The sequence below is a fragment of the Hyla sarda genome, chromosome 7 (genome assembly GCF_029499605.1).
Source record: "Hyla sarda isolate aHylSar1 chromosome 7, aHylSar1.hap1, whole genome shotgun sequence".
In the NCBI taxonomy this organism is placed as follows: Eukaryota; Metazoa; Chordata; class Amphibia; order Anura; family Hylidae; genus Hyla; species Hyla sarda.
This window is the reverse complement of record NC_079195.1, coordinates 49,631,946-49,653,537: the sequence shown is the minus strand read 5'-3', so window position 1 is coordinate 49,653,537 and position 21,592 is coordinate 49,631,946. Positions and strand designations below refer to the sequence as shown.

Sequence of the window (21,592 nt, the reverse complement as noted above, 5' to 3'; positions counted from 1 at the left end):
TTCATTCTAGGGGATTACATTTAGAAATGATATGCCATGTTAAAAAAAATAAAAATAAATAAAAAAAAGGAACAGCTGGAATGCTTCTATATTCTGAAGTGCTTTTGTTTTCTTGGCAAACCAGAGCATGTTGTGAAATGTGCACATGCCACGATAAAAAAGAACAAAAAAACTAGCCGGTTGACATATTTATAGAATTGATCTTTTGGCTGAATTCTTGAAGCTATTTGCCATGAAGTGACCTAAATATATTATATAACCATATTTCAAAAGGTTTTATGGCGTTCAATTATTTAGAACGTTTTAAGCTAATGATTTATTCATTTGCGGAACTTCCTTCCTTCTGTTTGTCACTTGATACAAAAGTATTTTTTACCCCCCTCCCCCCCCAAAAAAAGGATAATTACATATGTTTATTGGAATATCAATAATAATAATAATAATACTAATAATAATAACAATCATTATTATTATTATTAATATAATAATAATAATTAAAACAAGGTCCTTAGGGAAATGGTAACAATACAGTATATTGTTTTTGGATCTTGGTATAGAATGTTGGTCCATGTGAATTCAGTAGCGGCTGCAATAGTGGAAATTTTGGTTGGGTGTTCTGCACAATAAATGGCGCAATGCACTTCACCATGGTCAGGCTCTGTTTACTCTGATGGTAGTGCCGCTTTTGTTAAAACATGGAAGCCAATGCCACCCAAAGAACCTCATTGACTTTTTATAGGGCCCATTAGGGTTCTGTCATGGTGTTCTTCGTCCCAGCAAAACCAATGGAACTTTGACTTTTAAAGGGGTCCATTTGGGTTTTGATGTGGTGCTCTTCCCATTAAAACCAATTGAAATTTGACTTTTAACGGGGTCCATTAGGGGTCTGTCATGGTGCACTTCTTCCCATCAAAACCAATGGAACTTTGACTTTAAGCGGGGTCCATAAGGGTTCTTTTGTGGTGCTCTTCATCCCATTGAAACCAATGAAACTTTGACGTTCAATGGGGTCCATTAGGGTTCTTTTGTGGTGCTCCTCTTCACATTAAACCCAATGGAACTTTGATGTTTAATGGGGTCCATTAGGGTTCAGTCGTGGTGTCCCTCTTCCCATTAAAACCAAGCCTAAGCCTACATTTCCAGATACTTACTGGTACATTATGTAATAGACGGCAATGGATGCAATAGAGGATGAAAACATTATATTTCCCTACACACAAACTGGGGTCTCTGTAATCATTATCTAGTAAGTGTTGAGTCCTGAGCTGCCCCTACAACTACTAGGAACTAAATCAACTCAAAACAGAGTCTGTTTCCAACATGGGACTGAGGGGTTAATGTTTCTCCTTGAGGAGACCACAAAAAGGCATGAAGAAGACTTATGGCCCATTCACATTCCAATGGAATAAAAGAATATGTGAACTACCACTGTGCCAGAAAGAAAAGAGCTCGCTCACTGGTGCCACTGATGAGAGGCAACATCCCGGCAAGTCAGTGTTTTTTCCCTTTTTTTTATGGAGCTGCAACCCTAAAACAACTGTTTACAGATGAGAAAGATTCGTACTTGGCTATTAAATCCCCAGTCACGTTCTAAGGCTGCTTTAAACCAATTAAAATCATAAAACATTGACTTGTAGGGATGTTACCTTCCAAAGGTGGAACAGGAGAGAAAGCTCTTTTCCTTCCGGGACTGAGCTACTGTGCATATCTTGTATTTCCAACATGGCGGCAGTGTATTGAGTATTTGGATGTCTTTGACAAAGTGAAGAACTCGATGGTGAAATAGGGTAGATCTCTTACAAAAACAATCTAGGTGTACACATTGTCAAGTATTTGGCGGCAGTAACCTACTAACTAATATTTTTGTGGCCTTGATGCCTCCCTATTCACACAACCACTAAAAAAGCAGACCATTGTGCCATTGTTCCTCATCCTATGTTGCATTCTAAAAAAAACAAGGATCATCAGAGCAAAGATTTAGCATCACGCCGGCCCGAACACCAATTACTAGTCTGAGCAATGATGCAACATCTGGTCAGCCAGGGGCTAATGATCTGAAGGCTTGTTTCTCGGATGACTTGAGTATTATGCATTTGCCACCAGTAGAACGACATCTTACGAAAATCTTGTAGATAAATATTTTTGCTTGTTTTTTGCCTTTTATAAATTAGTAATAAATATTACCAGGGAACTATAGGATATAGAGACATGACAATCTCACACACGAAGAGAAGAATGGATAAAATGGAGAAAAATGTCCTTTATATTTACTGGAAACAAATGAGTGGTACCAGGTGAAAATATATGTCTGTACTTGTTCAGATTTAAAACCTCCAAATTTACACCTTATTTCAATTTCCTGCATGCACTGAGGAAGTGCAAATAGCTTATTCAGAGGCAGATTAATGCAAAAGATCTGCGGATGAACATAAATCTACAAGCACTGACTTGTACCGTGGCGTAAGTGTAATGATTATCAAACCGAAATTGGGTCTCGGAGTCTTCGCTCATCACGAGGAAAATTTGCTTGATGTGAGAGTATTAAAGTCGTCCCTATAATATATCCATAGACTGTGACTAAATTTTATAGTTCATGAAGCATATTAGTATTACACCATAGGCCGATCCATTCAGAAAAAGGTGATTTCCATTTAGATGCTCATTTTTCATGAAGATAAATATGACATGCATCATAATTTCCCCGAAGTAAATATCCCAAATAATAAAATGCTCAGGAAAGCAAGTTGAGGAATGACTGTAATGTTTTCCATTTGTATGGTAAGTGGTGAACCTTGTGGCTTATCAAGTAACAAATTGAATGTTTAATCTTCTTCCATGCAGATTGAGGATGGCGAAAGAGCAGCCTGTTCGCGACAAATTGAGAGTTCTCTGGTGACTCGTGGAAAAAAATAGCAGCTATTTTTTTTTGTCTTTGGAGGACGATAGAAAAGTGTCAACCGAGCTTAGGCGGAATTCGTCACGGACGTGAAGTTATAAAATTGCATATTTAGGTTTGGGTGTTGGCGTAGTTTGGGTTACGCTAAATAGATTGCAAATGTTTTCATTAGTATTCGAAGACTATTTAGATGTTATTTAGGCTGGGATGGTTTTTTTTTTTTTAGCATTGGTGGGTCCCTGTGGTGGGATCAAAAAAAGATCGAAGCGGTTCCCAATGCTACGCTTTTATATACTGAGATTAGAAGGACCATACAGAATAAGGGTATATCTTGTATACAGGAAAGCAAGCAGCAAAAATTTAAGGTGTTATCCAGGAATAGAAAAACAAAGCTAATTACTTCCAAAAACAGCGCCACGTCTGTCGCCAGGTTGTGTGTAGTATTACAATTTGGCTATATTTACTTCAATATAACTTAGCTGCAATACAACACACAACCTGAGGACAGACATGTACTGTTTTTGGAAGAAATCAGCTCTGTTTTTCTATTCCTGGATAGCCCCTTTAAGGGCAACATAACGTTATATGGCTGCTATGGGGCTGCTGGATAGAAGGGGGCCCCCAGATCTAACTGTCTGCATATCCTTTCAAAAACTCTTTGCTGGGAATCCCTCTCTAGAGGTCCTATATATTAGCCAATTGGTGTGGGGAACTAACCCAAAAAATCATGGAAAGGTAAGGGGTAGGGACACAAGTTGTGTTGTCCTAGATCAGTGTTTCACAACCAGTGTGCCTCCAGCTGTTGCAACACTACAACTCTTTGAATGCCTGGACAGCAAAAGGCTGTTACCCAGACCAGTGTTATCCAAAACAGTGTGTCTCCAGCTGTTTCAAAACTACAACTTCCAGCATGGCCAGACAGCCAAAGGCTATTGCCCATACCAGTGTTTCCCAACCAGTGTGCCTCCAGCTGTTGCAACACCACAACTCCCTGAATGACTGGACAGCAAAAGGCTATTACCCAGACCAGTGTTATCCAAAACACTGTGCCTCCAGTTGTTTCAAAACTACAACTCCCAGCATGGCCAGACAGCCAAAGGCTATTGCCCATACCACTGTTTCCCAACCAGTATGCCTCCAGCTGTTTAAAAACTACAATAGACGTGAGCCCATACTACTAAAGGGGGTTCAGCTGACGTATGTATGGGCACCCTAAGATAAATATTGCTGGGGTGGTACTATTTCTCATTGAAAAGACCGAGTGGTACTTGGGCAATTTTTTTTCAGGCAATACTCTATGACAGTGGTCTCCAAACTGTGGACCTCCAGCTGGTGCAAAACTACAGCTCCCAGCATGCCCAGACAGCCAACGGCTGTCCGGGCATACTGGGAGTTGTAGTTTTGCAACAGCTGGATGCACACTGGTTGGGAAACACTGCTCTAGGTGATACTACAACTCCCAGCATGCTTGAACATTGTTGTAGCTGTTCAACAGCTAGAGGCACACTGGTTGGGAAATGGTTAAGCATGTGGAAGTGTTACCCAGGACCAGAAGGGGCATCATTTTAATCTTTGCTATGGGACCTACTTTCCCTGGGACAACTCTTCCACTTATGGTTATATCAGATTCCCATACTGTCTATATACAGAGGTCAGATGATGTGCTGTCTGGGCATGCTGGGATTTGTAGTTGTGCAACAGCTAGAGGCACACTGGTTGGGAAATGGTTAAGCATGTGGTAGTGTTACCCAGCACCAGAAGGGCCATCATTTTAATCTTTGCTATGGGATCTACTTTCCCTGGGACAACTCTTCCACTTGCGGTTATATCAGATTCCCATACTGTCTATATACAGAGGTCAGATGATGTGCTGTCTGGGCATGCTGGGATTTGTAGTTGTGCAACAGCTGGAGTCACGCTGGTTGGGAAACACAGGAATACATTGTGTTTTTTCGATAATGATGAGATGGAATAACTTGAAGAATCAGATATAGAAGAGGCGAAATCGGAGGCTTTCCTTAAACTTGGCAAGTGCATAGGTTGCCAGGCAACAGCAGAAGAAGCCCTATACAAGTGGAATACAGGGAATGCAGAGAGAGAGAGAGAGAGAGATCCACCGGAGATACTAATCTTCCCAAGGTGTGACTGTGGTTTAAAGCGATGATGATGCACTTTCTGCTGATCATGCAAAACTGCAAGGTGCACAGTTGCGATGCTTCGGTGACATACTTTCTGATGCAGCAGAGCTGAATTTGCTATTTAACGCGAATTGTGCACATCTAGTTCTGAATCAGCTCTGCTACATCCCTACGCTCCTCCCCATATGTAGCTCCGAGGTGTGGAATGTTTTCATATATATAGGTATTAATTTCAGCCTGTAATATCCATATCGGCATTATTACGTGGCACCGCCAGCGTTGTGACGAGGGGGTTTTCTACATGAGAACATTTTCATTATCTTGTTTCCCAGTGATCTCGTTCGGATTGGTTGGATTCCTGACCTGCAGCTGTGCCTCACAGAGTCAGGATAAATGTTCATGTATTAAAAGCGCGACCCAGGCTGTTCTCCGTGTTACGTGGGCAATTAACAGGGCTCCTTCCTCTAGGGAACGCCGGGGCTGTGCAACAATAAGAAGGGAAAAAAAATGCAGAGCAAGAGGATTGTGCCCCTTGTAGTGTGATAATATGTCTACGTATCAGGCCTCATAACAAACATATCATCTGCTCGCGTGTCTGAGGGTCGCACTTAATATTGGCTTTAAGGGATGTTTTATGCATGAGGGTTCCGCCATGTTTACTACGAACAGTTTATTTATAAATAAAACATGTAAATATAAATATGCCTGAATGTTAACACACAAATGCTGTCATATAACGTCAGATAATACTTCCCAACAGTGCTCACTCAATTCAGCCATTCAGTCCCCAAATAAAACCACTGTACAATATCCAAATAAGCCATATAGTGCTCTCTTAACAATGCAGTATGTTGCCTACACAATACTGAAAGAATATCTCCATACAACATCCAAATAAGCCATATAGTGCCCACACAACAGACAGTATGTTGCACGTACAATGTGCCCAAATAATACCACAAAACAATATCCAAATAATCCATATAGTGCCCACACAACAGACAGTATGAGGCACGTATAATGTGCCCAAATAATACCACAAAACAATATCCAAATAATCAATATAGTGCCCACACAACAGACAGTATGAGGCACGTACATTGTGCCCAAATAATACCACAAAACAATATCCAAATAATCCATATAGTGCCCACACAACAGACAGTATGTGGCACATACAATGTGCCCAAATAATACCACAAAACAATATCCAAATAATCCATATAGTGCCCACACAACAGACAGTATGTTGCACGTACAATGTGCCCAAATAATGCCACAAAACAATATCCAAATAAGCCATATAGTGCCCACACAACAGACAGTATGTTGCACGTACAATGTGCCCAAATAATGCCACAAAACAATATCCAAATAATCCATATAGTGCCCACACAACAGACAGTATGTTGCACGTATAATGTGCCCAAATAATGCCACAAAACAATATCCAAATAATCCATATAGTGCCCACACAACAGACAGTATGAGGCACGTATAATGTGCCCAAATAATACCACAAAACAATATCCAAATAATCCATATAGTGCCCACACAACAGACAGTATGTGGCACATACAATGTGCCCAAATAATACCACAAAACAATATCCAAATAATCCATATAGTGCCCATATAACCATGCAGGATATTTCCAACACATATCAGCAAAACAGTGCCAAAATAATAATACCAAACAATATCTAAATGAATCTATATAGGGGGAGATTTATCAAAACCTGTGCAGAGGAAGAGTGGTGCAGTTGCCCATAGCAACCAATCAGATTGCTTCTTTCATTTTCCACAGGCCTCTAAAGAGGCCTGTGGAAAATGAAAGAAGCAATCTGATTGGTTGCTATGGGCAGCTGCACCACTCTTCCTCTGCACAGGTTTTGATAAATCTCCCCCATAGTGCCCACATAACAGCGCAGTCTATTTCCCACAGAATTCAGTCATTCACTGCCCAAATAATACTACCAAACAATATCCAAATAATCCACTGTGCCCACATAACAATGCACTGTAGTTATCATACATTCCAGTGTTTTATTGACCAAATAATACCACCATACAGTATCCAAATAATCTATGTAGTGCCCGCATAGCAATGTAGTATATTGTCTATACAATACTGCCAACCAGTGCCCAAATAATACCTCTACGTAGTACCCAAATCACCCATGTAGTGCCATATAACAATGCAATTATAACCCACATATTGCAACCATTCAGTGCCCAAATAATAACTCCCACCATGCACTATCCAAATAATCCATACAGTACAGAATATATTGGCCACACAATAATGCCATTCAGTGCCCAGATAATACCAATTCTAATAATCCATATAGTGCCCACATAACCATACCCAATACTGCTGTTCAGAGTGGTATATTTTACTGCTCCACACATTGCCCAGTGTGTCATCCGCCATAAGCAGCCCTTCCACCATTCACACATCAAGTATATACAGTGTCCTATATAGAGGCCTTAAAGGGGTTATCCAGGAAAAAAACATATATATATATATATATATATATATATATATATATATCAACTGGCTCCAGAAAGTTAAACAGATTTGTAAATTACTTCTGTTAAAAAAAATCTTAATCCTTTCAGTACTTAGGAGCTGCTGAAGTTGAGTTTTTCTTTTCTGTTGACACGTGTCTCGGGAACCGCCCAGTTTAGAAGAAAATCCCCATGGCAAACCTCTTCTACTGTGTGCAGTTCCCGAGACAAGCAGAGATGTCAGCAGAGAGCACTGTTGCCGGACAGAAAACAACAACTCAACTTCAGCAACTGATAATTATTGAAAGGATTAAGATTTTTTTTAATAGAAGTCATTTACAAATCTGTTTAACTTTCTGGAGCCAGTTGAGATATATATATATAAAAAGTTTTTCCCTGGAATACCCCTTTAACAAGGCCTCAGCAAAATGAAAGAAGCGATCTGATTGGTTGCTATGGGCAACTAGGCATCTTTTCCTTTGCGCACGTTTTGATGAATCTCCCCCTCAATTTTTTCTGTGTTAGAGACTTAGAAAATTTTGCAAAACTGGACTCGGGTTGTTAGGGTCCAAGGCCAAGGTCAGTGTTCTTTAAGACTTTTTATGGTATGGGAAATCCATTGACTCCATGTGTTTCCTGTTGCGAGCCATATGGGTGCCACATTGAGCCTACATGGAAGGAAATTCATTGCACCTGTATGACACACGCTGTGTGCGAGCAGGCCTTTACATTCCTCTATGGCCATCTTTAAGTCATAGAAGGTGATGACTCCGCACTTATGAAGCTTTTACATTCACCACATAGTACATTTGCTTTTACTACTTTCTGTATTTTTTTTTCTCACTTCCTTTCCCTGAAAAGTGTGAATCATTAAGGAAATGCTCGGACAGCCAAAGCCTATTACCTAGACCAGTGTTTCCCAACCATTGTGCCTCCAGCTGTTGCAAAACTACAACTCCCAGCATGCCCGGACAGCCTTTGGCTGTCGGGGCATGCTGGGAGTTGTAGTTTTGCAACAGCTGGAGGCACACTGGTTGGAAAACACTAGAGATGAGCGAACTTACAGTAAATTCGATTCGTCACGAACTTCTCGGCCTTTGGCTGTCCGGGCATGCTGGGAGTTGTAGTTTTGCAACAGCTGGAGGCACACTGGTTGGAAAACACTAGAGATGAGCGAACTTACAGTAAATTCGATTCATCACGAACTTCTCGGCTCGGCAGTTGATGACTTTTCCTGCATAAATTAGTTCAGCTTTCCGGTGCTCCGGTGGGCTGGAAAAGGTGGATACAGTCCTAGGAGACTCTTTCCTACGAATGTATCCACCTTTTCCAGCCCACCGGAGCACCTGAAGGCTGAACTAATTAACGCAGGAAAAGTCATCAACTGCCGAGCCGAGAAGTTCGTGACAAATCGAATTTACTGTAAGTTCGCTCATCTCTAGAAAACACTGGTCTAGTTAATACTACACATTGTGATTAAACAAAGCATAGGGCAAATGCACTGATTTGCCATCATTGCAAGCCATCTAATTCAGTCTTTGCTCTTAAAGGGAACCCGTCACCATGCAAATCCGGTCCAATGTACCAGCATCGTGTTATAAAGCAGGACAAGCTGAGCAGATTGATATATAGATCATAAGGGGAAAAAAATCAGGACAACCTGTAATTTATTGATCTAAATCTCTGTTCATTACGGGATTAGGAGTCCAGTCACTGATAGAACCGCCCACTGGACTCCTAAACTTAGAATGAGTAAATGTTTTGATCAAGAAACTACAAGTTATACTGAATCTTTTCCCACAAAACGCTATATTAATCTGCTGAGCGTCTCCGGCTCTAAAACATGTTGCTGGTTTAAGAGTCCAGTCGCTGATAGGACCACCCACTGGACTCCTAAACTCAGAAAGAATAGAGGTATGCTATCAGGAAATTACAAGTTATACTGAATCTTTTCCCCACAAAATCATATATCAATCTGCTCGGCGTCTCCTTCTTTATAACGTGATGCTGATTTAGGAGTCCGGTCACTGAAAGGACCGCCCGCTGGACTCCTAAACTCAGAATGATTAGAGGTTCCGATCAAGATATTACAAGGTAAACTGAATCTTTTCCAATGAAACTAAATATCAATCTGCTCAGCATCTCCTGCTATATAACATGATGGTGATTTAGGAGTCCAGTCCCTGATAGGACCACCCACTGGACTCCTAAACCCACAATGAGTAGATGTTTTGATCAAGAAATTACAACTTATACTGAATCTTTTTCCCCACAAAACCATATATCAATCTGCTCGGCGTCTTCTGCTCTATAACATGATGCTGGCAGATGAGGCTGTTTGTTCAATCATGGGGTCTCAGGTATGCCACCGTCTACAGGCAGTTGACTATGATATAGCACATTCCTGGATCTTCGGACTATTTAAGCCTCAGCAGAAACGTAAAAGTCAGTAAAAAGTGAACTTTTTTTTCCCCCTCTTCTCCATTGCCGGTTAGTATATATACACATATCTGTTTCCATGACACCACAGTAGACTTCATTGAATTCCCAGAGTCCTACGATGAAGCAGCCCTCTTGTGGAAAGAGATTGAATTACCTAATTGTATTCAGTTCTCACTAATCATACGGCAATAATTCCCAGGCACTAGAAGCAAAAAAAAAAAAAAACATGAATGAGTCGTTGACAGTAGATCCTCAAAGGCGAATATAAAGCATCTTGTTGCAGCTATACGGGATGATTTGGCAGCCAAACGGGTTAACACGAGAATACAAGAGTTTGGTTTGTGACTGTGTCAGTGTTTTGACACAAATGGAGTTGATATGCCTGTGTTCTCTCCATGCAGCCAGCGCTCTGGCTTTTGAGGATGCTGACATGACTTGTATGTTGCGGTTGCTACTTATTTGTAGATCTGCTTCTTCCCCCTACGAGCGTAAGCAAAGGCTTTTACCAAAACGACTGGTGTCATCGCGCTTTTTGTAATATCTATCAGCTGTAGGAGCCCACTCGGCAAACACATTTCCGTCTAGGTTTTTTTTTCTTTTTCTTTTTTACTGCTGTCACTTTTCCAGGTATACAATGCGCCAGCTGTGAATGTACAAAGCTCCTTTTTGTTTTCACACAGGGGCTTTAAAAAAGAAAAAAAAAAAGAACTCTACCTATTTGTAATTGCGGAATCATAAAATATTTTAATTTCAAGGTTAGCGGTTCCTCTTGCATGCTTAATTCATAATTAGCAGGTTTTATAAACCTGCGCCATGCATGTAATTTTACTCTCGCCAAATGTTCCTCATGAATAATTTAAGGCGTCTCTCTATTTATCAAATTATTAATATACCTAATAGCCTTGTTTTCGTAAACAATGTTTCCGAGTTGGATTTAAGTAAGGACTGGTTGGAGGCGCACATGGCCCCGCTTTTCCACCGATGGGAAAATGTTGACTGGAGAGCTGTGCACAGAGAACGTCTTGTGCTCCCGGTGATGTCATAGACCTGACCTGCTTCTTCCTCACAATAGGCCCAGGTATCATTAACTGCGCAAACACAATACCCATTCAACAAGGTTTTCTTTTACTTCTGCAGGCTCGACGGAACAATGATATTATTTGTATCTGTATTTGGCGGTGAGCATTTTGCTGGAGATGTAGGACATAAAAGCCTTCTTGTTATGAACTGTAGTGTGGTACCGGCTTGTTTACCCCTGACATGAAATGGGTCTTGTCACTAGACAGCGCACTAGGCAGGAATATTTTCTAGACAGCTTAACAAATAACCCCACAACTATATTTTTTTAATGCCCAAGATCCATTGGGATGGACATAAGTTTAATGGGGGTTCCAGAATATTTTCTTTAATCAAGAATGAGCTGAATTTTAATGTATGTGGAAATTCGATGTAGAATCGGTGAAGTTTTCGAATCGAAAAAACTGATCTCAGGTTTTACATGTGTGTACTAGCCCTTAGGGGTAAGTTTTTTTGGGCCAGTTCCAGCCTGTTCAAACTAAAAAAAAAACTCTGAGATCCTAGGTTCAAAATAACATTAAAAAGATCCCTTCCACATTTTTGTATGCACAACTTATACAAATCAACAGAAAGTTTTTCCCAGTAAAGTCAACAGCAGTGAAAACTGAATCCCACAGGCTTGCCGCGCTATGTTGACGGATCTATTTGTGTACATATTTTTTCTAAGGAAACAAGTGAAATCCCACAGAAACATCCAAAAAAACACCAACGTAAACTGGACGTTTTCTGCATCTAAACATTACAGTTTTCTCTGACTTGGTGCTCACAATCTACATATATGAAGTTGATCCGGAAAACGTTCTAAGAAATAAAATGTTTTTTGTTTTGTGTCCTTTGTGTTGACATGTAAAGTGCTGGCTGTGTGTATGTGTGTATACGAGTGTGTGTGTGTGTGATTCCATGTGTATGATTCATTCCAAGGCAGTTTTAGTCTTCATAAAATATTCATTTTGGTTGTGCAGGGCCCTGTAATTGCCATCTCTCACCCTGAATTATTTATATCTTGCACAGACTGACAAAGCTTTGCCATACGGCCTCAGATGAATCAGAAACAGGGATCACTCCTGCCAACAGCATTATTTCACAAAATATGGCACCGGCGTCATTCTCGGCTGCCTCATCTCTAAATCCACCTTCTCTTGATTTGACATTTTTCTTTACTCCTCCATTGTCTTAGTGAGGCAGAAAGGTTACCTCTTAACTCCAAGTAGCAACCTTTCTTGCTTGCATTATAGTCGCTGTGCTTGAAAGGACTAATGTGTCTTCATTGCCCTTACTTCTTCATGCCTGGTAACAAGACAGAACATGAGCCCACTTTAGGGCTATATATTATACATTAGGCATAAAATGATGCAAATAGTCTTGAAATACTCTTCAACGGACAATATAGATCAGTGTGGATTGAGCTACTTGTCAAAGGCAAGAAGAAGGGGGGAAATAAGGGAAAAGAAATGGAGAAATGGAGAAGCCAGCTGATACAGCCATAGTTTTGTGGGTTGGGTTTGGTGAGATTAGGACTGCGAGGGATCATCTGACAGTAATGCCAATTGGCTGGATCATTAATGAATTGGCTAATCTGTGTCACTGGAAATGCTGTGTTTGGGTTCAATGCTGGGCCCATTTTTCTGCCTTCGGTACACTTATAGGCACTGTAAACCTCCAAGCCCTTGGGTGATATTCAGTTGTACAATCTTAGCATTGTAGAATAACTATATATAGAACAGCCAGAGGCAAAACATGCAAAATCTATACAAGGCTTACCTAACCATCATGTCATAAAGACGTCACCAGGCACCATTGGGCACCAGGGTCTTGGTGCACTGGCATTTGCTTTTATAAGCCTGAGAATCCCAAAGTGCCTAGGTCTATGATCACATATTCTGCAGGACCTTTTAAGAGCGCCCTTAAAAAACATGCAGGTTGTCCCTATGAACATGGCATGTACCCACTGAGGCACACATACCACTAGTTGAGAACCTACAGTTTAGAAGGTTCAGTTCTCGCAGTGCAATGTGTGTGCACGCCTTCTTTTCGGACTGGCCTGACATCCACGATTCTCCTTCTACAGTTTCCTAAATGCTGCTATTCACAGAATTCTGCCCCTTCCAACATGTGCTTATCTTCCAACTCACCAATTTAGAGAGGCGCTGACTGGTATTTCCTCATTATGTTATTCAGATCCAAATGTTAGAGCGTCGTCCGTGTAAAAATATTTGAAGCAGCTCAGGGGGTACAATGACGGTTTGTTTTCCCTTTCTGAATAATGATTCAGCTATTTTGGAAAAAAAAAGGAAAAAAAGGAAAAAAAGAAAAAAAAAGAAAATCCTTTCCAAAAAAATCATTGATTCAAAAAAGGCAGATTTTTTGGGGGTGAGACTTTAGTAACAGCAGTAAATATTGTTGAAATTATTATAATTTTTTTTTCTACACATAATTTAGTGTCGTAGTTTTCCGCATGTGGTTTAAAAAGAATAGTTTATTACAAGTTTAACACCTCTCTCTGGTATGAAGCTAAGAGAAGGGATTAATTTATAGCCCTTGGCTCATCATCAGCACAAGGGGGAAAGCAGAGAGGAGAAGTCAGTGCTGTATTAAGTCATGGATAGACGGGACGCACATTTTTCTTGTATTTGTTGACATTCAGGAGTAATGAAGTTAAAGCTTTGCACACATGTGCCCCTCTCATTAAGCTGCATTACCTGCATTACAACTAATAATTGCCACTGAGGGCCGTGTTCACATTAATCATTTATAATGTTTTAATAAGTTTTTAATCAGAATCTAAAAGGATCCAGAGCCTGCCCGTTGCCTCACGAGTACGCTCGCAAAGATCTTAGCGGTCAGAATTTTGACTGTGAAAATTTTTCTTAAACCTAGAAATAAAAAAACTCAAAATATTTTTTAAGTTAAAAATAAATAATATGTTATATACTGACTGACATTCTAACATGTGTGGGAACCTCCTAACTTTCCCTTGACAGATGATAGAGAGAAGGGTCGGACTTGTTTGATTTCAATTGCCTGGGAGAGCTGTCTGGCAGTGGCTTACCTCTCCCCTTTCTCCATTTACAACACACGAATGTGCTAAAGCTAAAAGGTTTAAGCGTATGGGGTGAACGGGAGAAATAGCTACCAATGACTGTTTGGCTGACAGCTTTGCAAGGTGCATGGATATATCTGAGCAACCTAAATCAAATTAGCATACAAATGGTACAGATACGATTAAGCTAACCTAAACCTACTACAAGTTCCAATGCATCTTCTTAGACAAACCCTTAAACTATGTAAAAACTCAACTTGTTCCCACATTTACACATGGGTGACAGTAGGGGCATAACTACCAAATTAATATGGAAGTAGCTATGGGATTTTGCATTGAGAGGCCATTTTGGGTGCCCAGTACGTGACCTTGTAGGTCTTGTTATGGCTGGGCCCATTCTCACCCCGAAACCAATACAGCCGAGAGCTATCCCTCATACACATGCACAATCGGTTTAGCCCAGCCAAGCGCATATGTGTTTACAATGAGGAGAGAAGAGAAAGCACTAGTCAGACTACTCATTTCAGGGAAGGAGAAAAGCATAAGATATGGAAATTTAAGATGTTCGATCCTTTTTTCCACCAACATCATCTTTTAGGGGAGAGATGGGTGGTCCCCTTAAACTCATGGGGACCTCATGAGTGTTTAGTTGGCTGATCTAGACAAAATTGGTGACTTTTCTCTAATGTCAAAACCGATGGGTTCGGATGACTTTTCTTTAATGCTAAAATTGGTAGGTTTGGTTGACTTTTCTGTAATGTGTTTATGGGCCTTTAGACCCACGTTGAGATTGTCTCATAATCACTAGATGGACTCTAGATACTGTATACTTGGCATGGACTCTAGGCACCCACTTTGTGCCACACTTTTCCCATCTCCATGATTCCAAGGAGCAAAGTAAAAATTTGGGCTTTAAATTTGGCAATTGTGGTTTTTAGCAGTGGTTATTCTTGTCCTCCAAGCCTGGTGGGTCATACATTTTTATGTTCTTGCTGTTTAGCAGTCTATGTATAATCTCCCTAATCTCTCCATAGCCTATAAAAGAAGGGAGGAAAAAAACTCAACCTTCTCCCCTGGAGCTGGCAACAAGTTACTAGGGCAGCATTTGATGTGCAGCAAGTGATGCTGGCATTTTTCTTAAAGAAGGAACTCCGTGATCAGAGCTGGCAAATAGAGCGGGGTCCAGAGGGAGAGAGGAAGAGGTTTTAATGAGCCCACGGTGAAAGACAAAATCCAGACTGATTGACAGGGCGAGTGATCTGCTGGGGAAACCATGTCAGTTCTGCACTACCCATTAGAAATCAAGAAATAGGTAAAGAGGGAGCCAGTGTGGGGGGAGGAAGGAAAATATTGGCCCTTGAAAGAGGAGCCCTTGTGTAAATATTCAGCACTTCACGTTGCTTTTTCTCATGTGCAGTTGACTTTGTTTTAAGAGATAACCTTATCAAAACCATCATGGATACTGAGAACACAAGTGGGGAATTGACAGATAAAAGCAAGCCTGGCTGGCTTTTTTAATTTTATTTTTACAATGTATTTTTTATTTTTGTTAGATATATATATATATATATATATACTGCTCAAAAAATATATGGAACACTTAATAAACAACACACTGTAACTCCAAGTCAATGACACTTCTGTGAAATCACACTGTCCACTCAGGAAGCAATACTGATTGACAGTCAATTTCACATGCTGTTGTGCAAATGGAACAGACAACAGGTGGAAATTATAGGCAATTAGCAAGACACTGCCAATAAAGGAGTGGTTCTGTAGATGGTGACCACAGACCACTTCTCAGTTCCTATGCTTCCTGGCTGATGTTTTGGCCACTTTTGAATGCTGGCAGTGCTTTCACTCTAGTGGTAGCATGAGACGGAGTCTACAACCCACACAAGTGGCTCAGGTAGTGCAGCTCATCCAGGATGGCACATCAATGAGAGTGGTGGCAAGGTTTGCTGTGTCTGTCAGCATAGTGTCCAGAGCATGGAGGCGCTACCAGGAGACAGCCAAGTACATCAGGAGACATGGAGAAGGCAGTAGGAGGGCAACAACCCAGCAGCAGGACCACTACCTCCGCCTTTTTGCAAGGAAGAGCAGGAGGAGCACTCCCAGAGCCCTGCAAAATTACCTCCAGCAGGCCACAAATGTGCATGTGTCCACTCAAACGGTCAGAAACAGACTCCATGAGGGTGGTATGAGGGCCAGACATCCACAGGTGGGGGTTGTGCTTACAGCCCAACACCGTGCAGGTCGTTTGGCATTTGCCAGAGAACACCAAGATTGGCAAATTCGCCACTGGCACCCTGTGCTCACAGATGAAAGCAGGTTTGCACTGACCACATGTGACAGACGTGACAGAATCTGGAGATGCCATGAAGAATGTTCTGCGGCCTGCAACATCCTCCAGCATGACCAGTTTGGCAGTGGGTCAGTAATGGTGTGGGGTGGCATTTCTTTGGGGGGGCTGCACAGCCCTCCATGTGCTTGCCAGAGGTAGCCTGACTGCCATTAGGTACCGAGATGAGATCCTGGCAAACAATACAACTTCTGATGTATCGTTCATTTCAGGAGTTTAGGAAAGATGTGTGATACCACCTCCACAATGATTGCCACACAGCTTTCTAAGGGTATGCTCCGCCTATATCTGTGTTTTCCAAATTGTGTGCCTCCAGCTATTGCAAAACTACAACTCTCAGCATGCTGGGAGATGTAGTTTTGCAACAGCAGGAGACACACTGGGGAGGATTTATCAAAACCTGTCCAGAGGAAAAGATGCTGAGTTGCCCATAGCAACCAATCAGATTACTACTTTCAGTTTTGAAAAGGCCTCTGAGAAATGAAAGAAGCAATCTGATTGGTTGCTATGGGCAACTCAGCAACTTTTCCTCTAGACAGGTTTGGATAAATCTCCCCCACTGTTTGGAAAACACTGCTCTATAGTTACCCCCCCCTCCTTCGGACATGTTTGTCGCCCATAGCAACCAGTCACCTGCTTTCATGTCTTGCACTTTCTTAAAATGAAAGCTGAGCTGTGATTGGTTGCTATGGGCAACAAAGACAATTTCTATTTTTGATAACTGGGGCCTACTGCCGAAAATGTCGAATTACCCACTCTTTTCCTATCCAGATTTGGGGATGTTTTTGATCTGTAAAATGCCCCAAACTACTGGCCTAAGTTGATCAAAATTGCCGATTAATCACGGCCATAGTCTTAGATTGTGTTGCAGCTTTATTTCAATAGCGTTGCAGTACTGGATCGTTTCTACTGTAATTACACATTGCAACGCGTGCTGAATTTTGCTCAGGAATGCCGTTGCATGAACAGATGTGTGGATCTTCTGCTGATCTAGTCACACTGCAAAATTTTAGTGGTGAAAAATTCCACCATGGAAATTCACCCACACCAAAAAAATGAACATGTTCATTATTTCGGAGTAATAATGCGCGGACTGCATTGCTGTCATTAGTGATGGTGCAGGCCCGCATGGTCCCAATGCTGAAGGATTTTGGAGTGGAAATTTTTAGTGAGGAAATTCCCTAGTGTGAACATACTCTTAAGGGTCAGCTCACATATGCATATTTTTGCTGCAGATCTGCTGCTGCAGATTTTGGTGACCATTGACTTAAATGGGTAGCAAAATTTGCTACAGCAAATCTGCAGCAGTTCTGCAGTAGAAAATATGCATGTGTGAACTGACCCTAAGGGTGCGTTCACATGCTAGTAGTTAGCAGCGAGTTTCTCGCTGCGGGAAACCCGCTGCGAGTTACACTACCATGGATTTAAATGGGTCCACGGACAGTCCGCAAATCTGACAAAATTGCGGATTGTCTGTGGACCCATTCAAATCAATGGTAGTGTAACTCACAGCAGGTTCATGGTTAAGAAGTCTGATGGGGGAGATTTATCAAAACCTGTGCAAAGGAACTGTGAAGAAGTTGCCCATAGGTACCAATCAGGTTCCATGAATGGGAACCGTTACAGTATAAAAGTATCTGGCGGGGGTCCAATGCATAAATATGCGCCACCTGCCTGCGCAGCTTTGCAATACTGTATATTGAACCAGGTCAAAAAAGTTATTAAATCCCATGAGATCTCTTTGGTATTGTTGTAATGAGAATCATTGCAAAAGTACAAGATCATGGTATCTATAAATGCCCCTTGACAGCAGCTGCTGAAACGATGATGAAAAGAGAAGGGGGGGGGGGGGGGGGAGGAAACCATTATAAGAAGAGGAAAAGAGATGGGTGGTGGATAAAGTGATAAGGGCCTGTACGGGAGAGCTGTGGCCGGTGAGGGGTTAATTTTCTAAACCTAATAATGTTCAATAGTGAGGTATTTGTCAGGAGATAAAGAAGTGATAGAATCTGGGAAGTAGGTCCCTTGGTGATTGTAGTACAAATATTGTTAATGCGGTGTGGTTACTACAGCGGAGGAAAGTAAAATAGCTTCAGTCCTTTGGAGACAAAATCTGCTACAGTAGAGCAGGAACCATAGACAAAGGCCAGTAATTGTTGAACTGCAAGTCAAACCATGTATATTTCCAAATCCTTCTCCATCCGCATTTACATGCTGGTTATGATGAATACCGCTGGGATGGGTAAATTTTAAATCCTACTATTTTACGGTGGCAGATCATGAAACGCGTGGGGATCTCGTCTTCTATCCTTTTTAGACTGATTTTTTATTTTTTTTTCCTTTTGGGTATTTTTGGCTATTGTAACAGAAAGAAAAAAGAAAAAAAAAGAGAGAGAGGGAAAGTGCTTACAAGGACATCTGGTTACAGCTGTAAAATTCAATACCCTTACACCATGCACTTTCCATTATGACGTCATGCCCATGTTACAAGTATATGAGGCCCATAACTCGAAATGTACAAGAATTTAATAAGTCTGGTGTTAAAGCAATTTGTCATGGCATATTTGAAGTATAAATCAGACTAATGGAGGAGATTGTACACCCCCCCATCCCCAACCGTACAGCATTAAAGCACGTGAACCCGGTAATAGCTAATGGCAGACATAGGAAAAAGAAAAAAACAGAGGGCCTGACATTAAGACCCTAGCATTTTGGAAATCCAATATATATTGACCTGTGTACTATCTTAGTGCAGAGATCTGGTGTCAGCACTATGTAGTCTTGTATAGGAACTGCTCATTACAGGTTTTCTAAGGAAAGCGCATTGTCTCTGAAGCTCCAGGACCTGATCAGCTAGAATTGCTCAGTAATCAATACTTGGAGCGACTGATGGCCTGACTCACACACAACACAGCTGTGGCCACCGCTCTCAATGACTTCCCAGTAATTAGGAGAGACTGCTTGGAAGCAGGAGAGTGCTCACTCCCTCCTCAATCATGGCCAAATGCTATAAAGACTTCAATTAACCCCCTCTACGCAAAAAAAAGAAGGACTTCAATTACCCCCTCATTGCAGAAAAATCATACAAATGCCTTGCATAACCTTACAAATGGCTTGTGTATCCAGCAGTAATGCCGCCAAACACTCTTCACCCCTTACCAAGTTGAATAAATGCTATAAAAATCCCACTTTATATTAGGGTGGAGGTAGCAACATGTATGTACAACACAAGCAATTCAGCATGCATAGGAATTACATACCCCTTTGCAACGGGCCAGTATTGGGATGGCAGAGAAACCGCGCCATTCTTATATAATGGCCATATCTGGTTTTGCAGCCAAGGGTGTAACATAAGGGGGGGGGTGCAGAGGTAGCGGTAGCATTGGGGCCATGATTGCAGATCCGCCCCAGTCTCTGGAATAGCGGAGAGCCACAGGTTCCGAAGCAATGTTCTAAGATGTGGCTGAACTGCAATACCCTCTGCAACCATTGGATGGCGCTGTTTCTGGGAAAAAGTCAGAATTTCTTTCACTGACTTATTTTTCCATATATTTATGAGGTCGTGTTCACATGTTCAGTTTTTTTTTAATGCAGTTATTAAATACAAATACTTTGTAAGTTCCAGTCTTTCCTTTATATGCGTATTATATGTATTCTCTGTCTCTTCTTTTGAATTTAAAGGGGTACTCCGCTGCTCAGCATTTGGAACAAACTGTTCTGAACGCTGGAGTCGGCGCCGGAAGCTCCTGACCTCATAGCCCCGCCTCCTCATGACATCACACCCCGCCCCCTCAATGCAAGTCTATGGGAGGGGGCATGACAGCTGTCACGCCCCTCCCATAGACTTGCATTGAGGGGGCGGGGCATGTGACATCATGGGGGTGGGGCTATGAAATCACCAGCTCCCGGAGTCATCTCCAGCGCTCGGAACAAGTTTGTTACAAACGCTGAGCAGCAGTGTACCCCTTTAATCATTGCAATAAAAAAACCTGAACGTGTGAACACAGCCTGAGCACAACATTCAATGTGATTATTTTAAGGCTTCATTCACAGAATCTATGTGGTCGTGCCTGGTATGGCTGCTCAGCCTCGTCTCTAGAACAGTCTTTCCTCACCTGTAGTTCTGGTTGGGACACACTGCTCTAGACCTAGACTGATCAACAATACCGGATATGACCATCGGATAAGGATGGCGCTGTTTCTGGTAAAATAAAAAATATATATCACAATCCCTCTAAATGACCTATTCTCTGTATATTTTTAGCACAATATTCAACATTGATGCGATTAAGGTTATTTAAGACCTCGTTCACACAGAGTCAGAATTAGTGTGAAAACTGAAAAACGTTTTTCAGTGGTTCATAGGATACAGATTTTCTTTTCAGGTGCCGATTTTAATTCCACATTGCAGAAAAAAAAAAAAGAAAAGACATGTTACTTCTTTAATTTTATTCCATCTAGTTTGGACACAAAATAGCCCCATTCCGTGTGTATCCCTCCAGTAAGAGGATATTTTCTGATTCATCCCTCGGTACAGCTTTCATATACATAGCTCACTCCTTAGGTCATAGTTCGGACTACTAATAATAAGTGGGCCCTTATCTTTTAATATCATTGTTATTTACAATGCTCACCGCATCCAGTACTTAAAAGGTTCTGCAGATTGTGTTGATCTTGTAGGGATAAGCCACGGGGGATTATTTGTATAGTTGTATTGGCTTCAATATTATTCCATAGATAGCTTCAACCTTCTGCAGTACAGCACTGATGCTCTTAATACGGTGCCTGGGTATGTTTGGTTCTTGGTAGAACAGAAAGTGGCTTAAAAGTTGTTATATATTAGGCGCATCCTTGTTATAGGTTTATGATGATGTAGCATATTGTAAAGAAGGTTCCTCTATGATATCTGTATCGTATAATAATAATAATAGTCATTGGTTGGTTTATTTAGATTACAAACTTCTTATAGAAGATAGAAAAAAAAGGTAGAAACTTCGATGGCACTCACCTATGAAAACATACACATTATTACTTCATTTTAAAAGACACTGGCTCGCAGATGGACAGGAACAGAAACCGCAGCAGCCGTAGCTGCACGGGGCGATGGCCATCGCCCCGTGCAGCTTC

General features: G+C 41.3%; 1 protein-coding gene and 1 long non-coding RNA gene across 24 annotated transcripts in view; one reads left to right on the top strand and one right to left on the bottom strand.

Moving 5' to 3' along the window:
* LOC130281582 (uncharacterized) overlaps positions 1–11,042 on the bottom strand; it is a 13,389-nt gene extending 2,347 nt beyond the window's left edge. Inside the window, exons 1-2 of the long non-coding RNA XR_008846043.1 lie at positions 10,880–11,042; positions 10,141–10,188 (exon numbers count right to left, since the gene is read on the bottom strand). This is a non-coding gene — a long non-coding RNA (uncharacterized LOC130281582). The remainder of the gene's footprint in view (positions 1–10,140; positions 10,189–10,879) is intronic.
* EBF3 (EBF transcription factor 3) overlaps positions 1–21,592 on the top strand; it is a 160,392-nt gene that overhangs the window by 74,822 nt on the left and 63,978 nt on the right. The window lies entirely within an intron of this gene.